Raw genomic sequence first — 14398 nt, forward strand, 5'->3', positions numbered from 1 at the left:
GGTTCCCGCTTCTATTCATGAATTGGCCTTGATAAAATGATTGGATTGAATCTCTGTTAAACTGGAGGGCCCCTTCAGCATTTTGCACAAGCCTACTGCAAACTATTTAGATAAATAGGAGTGTACCAAAGTTAAATATTCAAGCTCAATAGAGGCTGAAGTGAAATTATAAATACAGGGGAAAATGGATTACATAAAATGTAAAATGGCAGATGTCAGTAAATACATCTGCTTTCCACCTAAGCTCACTAATTATGTTGTTGTGCACTGTACGTATGGCTTTTGTTTTGGATGTTAATAACATTTCAGAAGCCCTGCATGTTTTACTCCCCACAGCCCTTAAATTATGGGAAAATATCTGTATAAGATACTTGCTTTTCACTGGGTTGTTGAATGACTGACATTTTTAAATAGTAAATGAATACTTACAGTCAGTGCACTTACAAGTGAAGACAACTCAACTGGAACCAAATGTACACCAAAGGGCCAGATGCCTGTTGTGTATCATGTGCCCACTAATTGGCAGAAAGAATTCTTTCAAATCAAGTTCACATGTACTATGAAATAAATAAACCTGCAGCTATCTGTATGAAAGAAGGCACTGTTTATGCATGGTCATAATAAGAACAATACTTTTTTCCACAATCAAACCCTGTGATTCATTCACCAAGTCAAATTCAGTGATGGAAAAGAGTGTGTCAGGTTCAATGCACATACTAGATCAAATTAATCTTTCATATGCAGCCCTTGTATTTTAATAGTGCAGGGTTACCTTTATTCAACTCTCACTTCTTGGTTGTGGGGGGTGGGGTGGGGTGGGGTGGGGGGTGGAGAGTGTTTTCTGTATACGTGTACAGCCCAGGATGGCATTCTACAATTTCATAGTTTCGTTCACTGTAAATCTGTAGTTATTTCTTTTTATACTCCCCTTTTCCCATATCTTTTAGCACAACATTGATTTTGCACATGGGTGTGAGGGTGAAATCAAGGTCATGCTACTTGGAGCCTAAATGTGTTGCTTTTCCCAGATTGACTGCCAATTTCAGCATGTCCTCCCTCTTCTCCTCCTGTTGAAGATGTTCCTCCCACTGCTGCAGGTTTCCCAGATGTTCCCTTATCATATACTGAATTGTACTGTTTATATAACTTCTCTTAGCAGATGTTCTCTAGCATTTATAGCACTGAAAGTTTATTCCTCAAAACCTATCTAAACTTTTGTAATAAATGAGTCAGAATTTGAGTGTGCAAAACCATCCATCAAAGCCTGTTGTGGTGAGACTGGTCGCCCTAAAAGAGAATGGGAGGAAGAAGATAAAATCACGATGAAAAAAGTGAAAACATTTCAGAAGCACTGCCTTACAGAGTCACTTGGTTATCAGCTGCTTACTGGGGGCTCACAATTCTCCAAGGATTGAAAGTAGAAAGCAAGGAGTGGAGGATGAAATAAATTTATCTACTTGCTTCATGGCAGGAGAAAAGTTGGGATAGTGTCATGAGTACTGATGGTGAGCAGGAGGGGGCCCCTATCCAGGGGGGAAAACGCATGCGTAGTACTGAGGAGTTAAGCAGCCATTCAAAGAGACACAGATCAGACCCGCCTTGACTTTTGGGGTTTATCTGTCTGGGTTTTTCCCATGCTGCTTCAGTTTGTTAGGATTTTCTGTCTAATGTAGCAGTAATAAAGCACTAGAGACCTATTCCTTGTCTCAGCGTGGTTGCTGACTGTTAGGACAGATAGTGAGCCAACTGCAGGTACTCCACGCTTAACGATCACAATTGGGACAGGAATTTCAGTTGCTAAGGGAAGCGGTCATTAAGCAAATCTGACCCAATTTTACGACCTTTTCTGTGCTAGTCATTAAGCAAATCGCCATGGGCATTAAGTGAACCACATGGTTGTTAAGCAAATCATGTGGTTCCCCATTGATTTTGCTTGCCAGAAGCTGGCCGGGAAGATCAAAAATGGTGATCATGTGACCATGGGATACTGCGACAGTCATAAATGTGAACTGGTTTTCACGTGCCCAGATCATGACCATGCGACCGCGGGGATGCTGTGACGGTCGTAAGTGTGAGGACTGGTTGCAAGTTGGTTTTTCCAGCACTATCGTTAAGTCCGAACCATCACTAAACAAATGGTCATTAAGCGAGGACTACCTGTAATGTCATGGAATGATATGTAGAAGACACACAGTGAAATGTACCCATGACTTCTGCTACAGCAAGAATAGCTAACCCAGGAAAGGCAGCTCTGAAATTGCTATAACACCGTGTTTCTCAATCTTAGCAACTTTAAGATGTGAGGACTTCAATTCCCATGCTGACTACAGAATTCTGGGAGTTGAAGTCCACGCATCTTAAAGTTGCTAAGGTTGAGAAACATGGAGCTATAGCATTCTGAAACTCCCAAACTATCAAGCATCAGTACTGCTCTTTGGAAATGTGGAATTAGAGGATAATTGTGAAGCTCAACGAGGCCTTAAATAGGATGTAAGGAGTGGCTGGGTGGTTTAAGAGATGCTCCATCATAAGGCTCTATATAACATGCCTCCTATTGGTAAGACTGATATTCTCAGGGCTTCCATCACTTCTTTCCTGACCCTAGTAACTCGGAATAAGCAGTTCCTGTATTTATCTGGCTCACTTTCTCCCTATAATGGACGAGAGAACACCATCGATTCTTAACTATGTATCTTATCTAACAGGCTTCCCTATCACTGCATTATTTCCTAAACACTGTTAAAGCTTACCTTTATTTTCTTGCATGCAAGCACCAGCCTCAAGAATACTTTCTTATAAAAGTTATACTTCTAACTTTAGTATTTCTTTTTCCATGTATTTTGCCCATTGTGTAAAACCATCTGCTGTCCAGCACAGACATGGGTGTGGATTTTTCAAAAGCACACCATTAAAAAAAAATTAAAAGGTACAGCTATACATTTTTCCAGCCAAACTGAAATATTATATATTGATTATTGATGCCACTTCACTGGAAGTGTCCAAACAGAGGCTGGATAGTCATCTATCAGGGTTGGTGTAGTGAATCCTGCAGTGTTCAGGGGGTTAGACTTGATGACTTCTTAGGTCCCTTTCATGTCTATGATCCTATGATTAAATAAGAAACAAACAAACAAACAAACAAACAGCACCATTAATTCAGAGAAAACCAGCAAGCAGTTGTAAACTCCTTGGGAAAGGCTCAATGGTAGAACATGCTAAAGTTTTGATTTCAGAGTCTGGCCTCTCCATATACAAGGATAACCAGGAAAAGACCTCTGCCTAAGAACTGCTGCTATTCAGAGTTGACACTGGGCTCTGATGGAGCAAACATTCAGCTCAGGTTGTGTCAGGTCATGTGGTCGCTCTTTATTGAAGCCTCATGGTTTCAATGTTAAATGCTAAAAAGAGAAGGAAGTTGTATCTCTTAGTCAGGGAGTTTCGTAGCTTGGAACCCCTTCAGAAAATGTACTCTCTCATATACCTGCATTGGAAGCCTCGCCCGTAGTCAGAGAGGAATCAGCGCCAGCATCTTCTGCCCCCGCGGAATTGCCTCCTGCACAGGCTGCTCCAGAGGATCCTTCTCTTGCCGTCCCTGCTGAGCACAGCATCACGTCCATGCTTCCAAGCCCCAGTCTTGCCTAGGATCTCCAGTCCAGTCCAGTCTCGCTCCAAGCCCACAGCCTTGTCTCAAATCTCCAGTCCAGCCCAGTCGTGCTTCAAGTCCTCAGCCTTGTTCAAGATCTCCACTTCAGTCCGGTCTTGCTCCAAGCTCCCAGCCTTGCCTAGGGTCTCCAGTCCAGTCCAGTCCAGTCTTCCTTCAAGCCCAGTCTTGTCTCAAGTCTCCAGTGCAGTGCAGCCTGGATTCCAGCTGGACCTCCAGTCCAGTCCAGTGTTGCCTTCCCTCCAGTTCTCAGCCTTGCCTATTAGATCCTGCCAAGCCCAGCCTAGTCTCCAGAGTCAAGCCTTGTCCAGTGTATCCAGTTCAGTCTCGCCTAGCCTCCACGTGTCAGTCCAGCCCTATCTGCATGCCAGCTCACAGATCCTTGCCTCCATCTTCTGCCTTGCCACGCACTCTAGCTTCACCAAGCCTGACAGCTTCAATCAGTGAGTTAGCTGAATTCTGCCTTGCTGTTCTGCCACAGTCTGTTCCTGGAGCCTTGCCTGTTCATCCATCATTGCCTGGGTGGTCTTGATTGAAATTGCTTTGCCTTATTTATTCACCAGGACACTATTATTGTAAATAGTTGTTTTTAATACAGTTTTTGATAATAATTCTGCCTGGCCACCTCATAGTCTGAACAGGACAATAACTATAATAAATAATTGAATAATACTGTGCCAAAATCAGTTTTCTTGCACTGCAAAAAAAGGTTTTTTAAGCCTTTCTTCTAAGGCTGAGAATGTATTTCAACTTTCTCTTGATGATTAATTTACTTTATTGCTGAAGATGGTGGACAATGCTACTCCTGATGTTTTCTGTTAGACATCTTTCCATTATTCTGAAGTTTTCCTGACTGCCCACATTTCCCAACCTGGAAAAACAAAGTGAAAGAAATTCCCTCACAATGCCTCTCCTTGGATTAAGTGAAGTATGTATGTATGTATGTATGTATGTATGTATGTATGTATGTGTAAATTTATTCACCTCCCATCTCCGCCTCATGGGGGACTCTGGGCGGTTTACAATAAAATGAAGTTAAGATTTAAAACCATTCCAATACAACAAGTATGCCATGCCAAAGAGGCTACAAACCAGTTGTAAGATTATTGTACAATGAAAAAGGAGGCATCCATATGCACATGCCTGGTTGCCTCGTTAGTGCAAGAACACTATACTCCATCCCTGAAACTTTCAGTGATTTTTTTTCCTTGCAAAATAACTTTCAAACAAAGTTTTTCTGTTATTAAATTGAATGAGAACTGGTAGCAAAATATGCAGGATAATGTTTCTGCACTGTACTATTTTTGAATGAGAGTCTTATCCACAGAAGAAGCCTTAAAATAGAATGACCCAAAATAGCATAAAGTTAGTATCACTGTCGTCATAAGATTATATAAAAGCAAATTATCTTCATCCTCACTTTCACCCTAATGATGGGAAAAACTATAAATTGAGGTATATGTTTCTGTTTTGAGCAAAGGAAAAGGGGAAACACTACCTGCCAGATTTCCAGAGTTAACATTATTCAGTAGAGGCAAAATCTCCTTCAAGTCAAACTTGACTACTGGTCACTTCATGGACATATTAATGTAATTGTTTTGGCAGCAATACAGTAGTTGGAAGCAGTTACCAAAATAAAGCAGCTGCCTCCACATTAAAGTAGAAGATACTTCTGACTGTACTTTTATGTAACTGGGTAAGATATTAAGAAAAAGCTGGGCATATTTAAAAAACTCTTAGAAAAGATGTAGTTGAAATTTACCCACCAATCAGTCTAATCAAGAGAAAGTAAGACATAGGCCATTGTAGTTGGGTCAACAATGAAATGTGAAGAATATTATGAACACTAAATTAAAACAAAACAAAAAAAGAAATAGAAGGTGAATGTCTATTATATTACCATACAGGCTTGCACCCATACTAAAAGGCTCAGAGTTCTGTGCAAATGTAACCAAATATTCCATAAAAGAATCAAATTAAAGGTAGAAACTGGATTAGTGAATGCTCATTTGTAAAAATATTTCAGCACAACAATGAGCACTTTATAAAGAGGCCTATATCTAGAACAGAAGGCAAAACAGGAAAGTGTTCTTCTATAAATGATGTATGAGAAAATAAGAAACAGAGGAAGAAGAGAATGGACAATGTTCATTACCTCTTAATCTTTCTCACATGATATTTATGCAGGATGACAAAGTCTGTATTTTGCATGAATTAATCTGGAATGAAAGTTATACCTGGCAAGGGGTTGCATATACATTACATGTGCTAAAATCCCCAATCCACCCATAACTCTGCACTGAAAGAGAGAAAAAGTATTTTTACCAATCTTACTGCATAACCTATACATAGTCTAGGTGGACACAGGAGTAGACTACATCACTTAGCTCCTGCTGTTTCATCTGTCTTTTGTCATTTAACTCTTAAAACTTGTAGAAGTTAAACAAATTACTATTAATTAATTAAATTAGTAATGACATGGGAAGCTAGCCTGTTGCACAGCTGAATGGCAGCCTCTAGCATAATCCTTATTGCAAGAATACCCCTGGACCCCACAGAAACTCCTCTAGCATGCTTCAAAAATAAACATGGTGAAGGCTATAGTGTGGTGCTTTGTTTGGACACGGGCCCAACTAAACAGAAAATATAACAAACATAGATTGAAGTAGTAAGATGGAGAAGGCTGGATTAGGCACAAATCTCTACATTAAAGCCAAGGCCATAGGATTTCTATTACTCAAAGGAATCTGATAGCTTGGCTGGCTCTCCCATCACTCTTCCTATTAAACAATAAAACTAATGCCCATCACAATAATTTAAGATTTTCTTAAATAAAACATAAATGAGGAGTCTTCAACAATGTATGGAGAGAAGTTCCTTTAATTTACATGTTAATATGAATCAACAAAATTACATTTTCCAAATACAGCAGTTCAGGCATATCCATACTACCTGATTGCCTTGTCCTGAGTACAGACCACCAAGAGTTTTTAGAAGGCAGGACTCAATGTCATCTTCTACTTACCTCCAGCCACCACAAATAAAGCCCAGGAGAAAAGTAGGTAGCACAAGGAAAACAACAATCTTTTTTTTTTTAAAAAAAGGTTGAGTTTTTGATCAGTTTCAAACTGGGGATGCTATGCATGTTAAGTAAATGTTATATCCACCCACTAGATATATTAGCTATGTCCAGTAAGACCCTCCTGGTGGAAGGAAAGAGATTAGCAATTGCTTTCCTGGGGCAAAAAGGTAGGAGGGCACATAAGGAAGGGAATTGTCCAATGGGCTGCAAATAGGACTGAATTGGTTGCATGCTGCTGCCAAAGGATCTTAGTGTGGCCAGATTTTTTTTAAGCTGGCAGGCTGAAGGTACACTTCAAGAGCATGTTGTATGCACTCTCAAAATTGGCCCATTTACAAATTGGCTGCTGTGATGGGCTTAATCAATCACTGAACACCTATCTCCCAGATGATGAACTAGCTCCCAGCCCAGAGTGCTTCCTGCCATCCTTTGGGAATCCCAGAGCATTTCTGCAGATAAATATGATCCTGAAAGCTGGTATTATGGTTTATAACATGCTAAGTTTTTGCACATTTTTAAGTAATTAAATTTATTACTATTTTTTAATTTAACTGGGAGAGGGAACCTGATAGGAATCAAAGGTGGTATCCACAGCAGATTGGTATCCACAGCATATTGGGGCCTATGAGTACCATGCTGCCCATCCTTGGATAAACTGGAATGCAATTCTCATTTGTTTTTGCAGTTCTTTAAAGTTTAAATTTAAAAATTAAATTAAATTAAAAAAAAGAAGTGCACTTAGGTAATAGTTTTTTTTATTGAAAGAGTAGGATATTACAGCTTCAGCAAAGGATCGTTACCTTGTCGTGGTGTTGGAGCTTGAGCACCTCAATGATGCCATGAGCTAAACCATGAAGGGCCACCCAAGACGGGAAGGTCATGACAGAGAGGTCAGACTAAATGCGATCCCTGGGGAATGTAATGGCAACCAACCCCAGTATTCTTGCCATGAAAACTAAATGGATCAGTACAACCAGAGATATGTCGGTATACCACCAGAAGATGAGCCCCCCAGGTCGGAAGATGGTCAAAATGCTACTGGGGAGGAACAGAGGATGAGTTCAACTAGCCCCAGACGTGATGACGCAGCTAGCTCAAAGCCGAAAGGACGGCTAGCGGCCGACGGTGCTGGTGGTGAACGGCGAATCCGATGTTCTAAGGATCAACAAACCATTGGAACCTGGAATGTAAGATCTATGAGCCAGGGCAAATTGGATGTGGTTATTGGTGAGATGTCAAGATTAAAGATAGACATTTTGGGCGTCAGTGAACTGAAATGGACTGGAATGGGCCACTTCACATCAAATGACCACCAGATCTACTACTGTGGACAAGAGGACCACAGAAGAAATGGAGTAGCCTTCACAATTAATAGTAAAGTGGCTAAAGCAGTGCTTGGATACAATACAAAAAACAATACAATGATCTCAATTCGAATTCAGGGCAAGCCATCTAACATCACAGTGATCCAAATGTACGCCCCAACCACAGATGCTGAAGAAGCTGAAGTAGAGCAGTTCTATGAGGATCTGCAGCACCTACTGGACAACACGCCTAAAAGAGATGTTATTTTCATCACAGGAGACTGAAATGCTAAGGTGGGCAGTCAAATGACACCTGGAATTACAGGTAAGCATGGCCTGGGAGAACAAAACGAAGCAGGACATAGGCTGATAGAATTCTTCCAAGACAACTCACTCTGCATAACAAACACTCTCTTCCAGCAACCTAAGAGACGGCTTTATACATGGACTTCACCAGATGGACAACACCGAAATCAGATTGACTACATCCTTTGCAGCCAAAGGTGGCGGACATCTATACAGTCGGTAAAAACAAGACCTGGAGCTGACTGTAGTTCAGATCACGAACTTCTTATTGCACAATTTAGGATCAGACTCAAGAGATTAGGGAAGAGCCACAGATCAGCTAGATATGAGCTCACTAATATTCCTAAGGAATATGCAGTGGAGGTGAAGAATAGATTTAAGGGACTGGACTTAGTAGATAGGGTCCCAGAAGAACTATGGACAGAAGTCCGCAACATTGTCCAAGAGGCGGCAACAAAATACATCCCAAAGAAAGAGAAAACCAAGAAGGCAATATGGCTGTCTGCTGAGACCCTAGAAGTAGCCCAAGAAAGAAGCAAAGCAAAAGGCAACAGTGATAGGGGGAGATATGCCCAATTAAATGCAAAATTCCAGAGGTTAGCCAGAAGAGATAAGGAATTATTTTTAAACAAGCAATGCGTGGAAGTGGAAGAAGACAATAAAATAGGAAGGACAAGAGACCTCTTCCAGAAAATTAGAAACATCGGAGGTAAATTCCAGGCCAAAATGGGTATGATCAAAGACAAAGATGGCAAGCACCTAACAGAAGAAGAAGAGATCAAGAAAAGGTGGCAAGAATATACAAAAGACCTGTATAGGAAGGATAACAATATCAGGGATAGCTTTGACGGTGTGGTCAGTGAGCTAGAGCCAGACATCCTGAAGAGCGAGGTTGAACGGGCCTTAAGAAGCATTGCTAATAACAAGGCAGCAGGAGATGACGGCATCCCAGCTGAACTGTTCAAAATCTTGCAAGATGATGCTGTCAAGGTAATGCATGCTATATGCCAGCAAATTTGGAAAACACAAGAATGGCCATCAGATTGGAAAAAATCAACTTATATCCCCATACCAAAAAAGGGAAACACTAAAGAATGTTCAAACTATCGAACAGTGGCACTCATTTCACATGCCAGTAAGGTAATGCTCAAGATCCTGCAAGGTAGACTTCAGCAATTCATGGAGCGAGAATTGCCAGACGTACAAGCTGGGTTTAGAAAAGGCAGAGGAACTAGGGACCAAATTGCCAATATCCGCTGGATAATGGAAAAAGCCAGGGAGTTTCAGAAAAACATCTATTTCTGTTTTATTGACTATTCTAAAGCCTTTGACTGTGTGGACCATAACAAATTGTGGCAAGTTCTTAGTGGTATGGGGATACCAAGTCATCTTGTCTGCCTCCTGAAGAATCTGTATAACGACCAAGTAGCAACAGTAAGAACAGACCACGGAACAACGGACTGGTTTAAGATTGGGAAAGGAGTACGGCAGGGCTGTATACTCTCACCCTACCTATTCAACTTGTATGCAGAACACATCATGCAACATGCTGGGCCTGAGGAATCCAAGGCTGGAGTTAAAAACACTGGAAGAAACATTATCAATCTCAGATATGCAGATGATACCACTTTGATGGCTGAAAGCGAAGAGGAACTCAGGAGCCTTATGATGAAGGTGAAAGAAGAAAGTGCAAAAGCTGGCTTGCAGCTAAACCTCAAAAAAACCAAGATTATGGCAGCCAGCTTGATTGATAACTGGCAAATAGAGGGAGAAAATGTAGAAGCAGTAAAAGACTTTGTATTTCTAGGCATGAAGATTACTGCAGATGCTGCCTGCAGTCAGGAAATCAGAAGACGCTTAATCCTTGGGAGGAGAGCAATGACCAATCTCGATAAAATAATTAAGAGCAGAGACATCACACTGACAACAAAGATCCGCATAGTTAAAGCAATGGTGTTCCCCGTAGTAACATATGGCTGCGAGAGCTGGACCATAAGGAAGGCTGAGAGAAGGAAGATCGATGCTTTTGAACTGTGGTGTTGGAGGAAAATTCTGAGAGTGCCTTGGACTGCAAGAAGATCAAACCAGTCCATCCTCCAGGAAATAAAGCCAGACTGCTCACTTGAGGGAATGATATTAAAGGCAAAACTGAAATACTTTGGCCACATAATGAGAAGACAGGACACCCTGGAGAAGATGCTGATGCTAGGGAGAGTGGAGGGCAAAAGGAAGAGGGGCCAACCACGGGCAAGGTGGATGGATGATATTCTAGAGGTGACGGACTCGTGCCTGGGGGAGCTGGGGGTGTTGACGACCAACAGGAAGCTCTGGCATGGGCTGGTCCATGAGGTCACAAAGAGTCGGAAGCGACTAAATGAATAAACAACAACAAAAGATATTACAGAAATGTGTATCTAAAAAGATTTATGGAGGAATTTGTTGATAAAAAAGGTTTATTAAATTTGGTCTAGTGGTTAAGGCAACGAGCTAGAAACCAGGAAACAGAGAGTTCTAGTCCCACCTTAGGCATGAAAGCTGGCTGGGTGAACTTGGGCCAATCACTCTCTCTCAGCCCAACTCACCTCACAGGGTTGCTGTTGTGGGGAAAGCAGGAAGAGGAAGGAGTTTTAGGTATGTTCGTCGCCTTGAGCTATTTATGAAAATAATAAAGGCGGGATAAAAATAAATAATTTTTTATAAAAAGTGAACAAATGTTTGTGGAGGGACAAAAAGAACTTTGGCTCAAAACAGTGAGAATAGGAAGGGAAAGGGAAACAGATAATCCTCCCTCCAACCTCCAGACAGTGACAACTTTTCTTCTTTATAAAGAAACCTATAATAACTTCTATCATGGAGATCTTGTTCCTTATTTTAGTTTCTTATTTGCATGGTCTTTGCATTATCTTTGTTCAGATGTGGTGTTTCTTCTGCTGCTAGCAAAAGAAAAATAATGAGGTGTTTTTGCACAAGCATCCATCCAGGAAATGACAAGGAAGCAGCTTCAGCAGGGTGGCACACTGTGACACGTTAAACTGTCCTGAAGGGCATGGGGTGATGCAATTGGTCTCAAGGTTGAGTCATGCAAAGTAACATGTAGACTAGTGTTTCTCAACCTTGGCAACTTTAAGAGGTGTGGACTTCAACTCCCAGAATTCCCCAGTCAGCATGCTGGCTGAGGAATTCTGGGAGTTGAAGTCCACACCTCTTAAAGTTGCCAAGGTTGAGAAACACTGATGCAGATGCTAAGCTTCCTGACAAATTAAGACACCAACACATACTTACCATGAAAGTGGTAATGATACATTCTTGATTGCCAAGCTATCAATTCAGCAAGACATGCATACACAACTAACATTATTGCAGCCTTCCCCTTTAGAAGTGCTGGGCTACAGCTCTGAGAATTGCAAACTAGCATGACTAATGGAGGATTCTCTCATGCTCGTTGGGGTTTCTCCCCATTATATCTGAAAGAAACCAGACTGATGTGGGCTGAATTATGGGAAACAAAAGCAATTGATATCCTGCACCACTCACCTCCATGGGTAACAGAATTAGTATAGGCTAGGATTCAGAGGTTTGATGGAATCAGAGTGACACATGCTGTATTTATGATGGGTGCAGGAGATAATGAAACCCATTCATGGGTTTGCAGTTCTTCAAAGGCATTTTCACCCAGTGACTTTTTAATGAAAATGGCACTGCTTGCCTTATTGTTCCGTTGGGGGAAACATTCTAAACTAATGAAATTACTTGTTAATAAACAAGTTACCAGATAACCTCCAGCAAAAGTCAATGGACTTTATTTTCCCACAACCAAATTTAAGTGGTGTTAAGGAGAGACTTATCTTTGATTTATGAAAGTTACTCCAGAGTTTTGCTAACCAAAATTTAGAAATAATGTATCTGCATTTATTTAGAAAAGGAAAAGAAACTCTTGAGGAATTTTCCTGGGTCCATTATATTAATAAAAATGTGAGAAACCTTTCAAAGCCAGATTTTCTCATAAGAGAATGGATATTAAATTGATTCTTGGAACAAAAGAGATGGAATGTGAGAAGTCTCCAGAGAAGCCATTTAAAATGTTTTCTATGATTTTTCTAGGCTAGTAAGTTTTGTTTATATTCCCATTCCCCAATACTGTGACTCATAGGAAATCACACAAACCAAATCCAGAGTGGCCCTGATCCAGCTCTCCTTCAGTAACCATCCCTGCATAACAGCTCAGAGTTCTAAATCTGCCAAGGAGATTCTCTCTTTTTAAAGGACTGAAGCAAGAGAGAGGCATAAGTGGTCTTCCTTAAAATACTATATAGACAATCTTCCCCAACCTCCAGATACATTGCAGAACAATATTAGACTCCATTTCAGATAACCATTCTCTGTTCATTCAGTGCATATGTGGACAGAGGGAAGACAGTTTGTCCCTGCCAGTCAACCCTTGTTGCACTGACACATCAATTGATCACACATCCCATCGGCCACAGATTTGATAGTAACATAAAACATCAAAGCTTTCGTCTCAGAATTTCTGGACATAAACCTGCTGCATGTGCAGTCTCTGGGAAATGAGCTGCTGAACTGAGAATGTGGTTCACAGTCCAGCTTGGGCCATGTGCAGAGGCATAGTTGGGTTGTAGGGGACTTACAAGGACAGAAAAAAATAACCTTCAATAAACTAAGGATATTGTTGATGCTGCTACTGGGTATTCTAGACCAAGCCTAAGCAAGCCACCTCAGAGAGCATGTGGTGCACACATGCGTGCTCATATATGCACATGTCAGGAAGAGGTGGTAGTACTGCAATATTGCCTAGGACTCTAAGAATGAGGCTAACCATAATGTATGGCATTACGTGTTTTCTGTCAGATGGTTCTAGAAGCTTTTAGCTATAACCCAGTGATATTGCACTTTTAAATAAAATCATGCAGCCTTTTTCTATGGAAGAGATATCACGCCTGATGTTAACAAGGAATTTGATGCTTCAGCCAACATGTTTGATTTCCCTCTTGTTGACAGTCAGTTTGTTCCAATTATAAGCAAGCTACAGTACCTCAAATATCATTTTAACCTGGCAAAAATGCTATATTTTCAGTGTTACTTGTGCTGTGTGGACAGATGCTGTCATGCAAAAATAAGTATATTGTAATGTAAATGTGAACAAGACACATGTTTACCTATATGACATGCCATAAATCTGGACCAAAGTAAACTCATCAGAATTATGACTTCACACCCAGAAGTGATGCTGAACAGCTGGGAAGCTGAACTAATAAGTGATGAAAAAATGGGGCAGGGATGGGATGGGAAGCTACTATTATGCTAGCACATAAACTGGAGAGACAAATACACCTCCACCCTATGTCTTTATTAGGCAAAATATGAAAGCCACAAACATGAGACCCCAGCAGTTTAAGAATGAAATTGGGGAGGGAAGGGGTGGATAATTGTTTACTTCACTGTGTTGACTGAATTCATCCCCACATGCAAGAGATTAAAATGCCTCCTATAAATTTCAGTGATGCTCAAAATGAGCACCAGGCCTTCGTAAGTAGATCCGAGGAGTTGCCAAGGAAGGTTTGAACAAAGTTAAGAAAGAAGGAAGAATTATGGATAGCAAGAGGCAATTGTGAAAACAGCCAAGAAATTTTGCTGCCTGATAGGAGATTCTGATGGTCCCTTGCACATACTTACCTTGGACAAGAATGAGTACTGGGTCATGTTTCAATGCTGGCCATGGGACAACATCCCCCACTACTTCTGACACCACCGGGCTACCTCGGAAGGCAAAAAGGCAGACTTCTTGACAAATCCAGCTATGCTGATCCCACACCACGGTCTTGGGTTAGTGGGATAAGCACGGTCAGTGAAGTGAAGCCTGTCAGATTGTATCCACGGCAACAGCTGTGTCAGAAGAAGGGAAAACATGGCTTTTAACACTGCTGCAGCAAAGGATGGCTTAAGCCTGCCTTAAATAAGGGCTAGGGATCAGATGAAACATCACAAGGGCATAGAAGAAAAGTGACAGCTCAGGCATACTTGTACAGG

This window comes from Candoia aspera, chromosome 1 (assembly GCF_035149785.1).
Source record: "Candoia aspera isolate rCanAsp1 chromosome 1, rCanAsp1.hap2, whole genome shotgun sequence".
NCBI lineage: Eukaryota > Metazoa > Chordata > Lepidosauria > Squamata > Boidae > Candoia > Candoia aspera.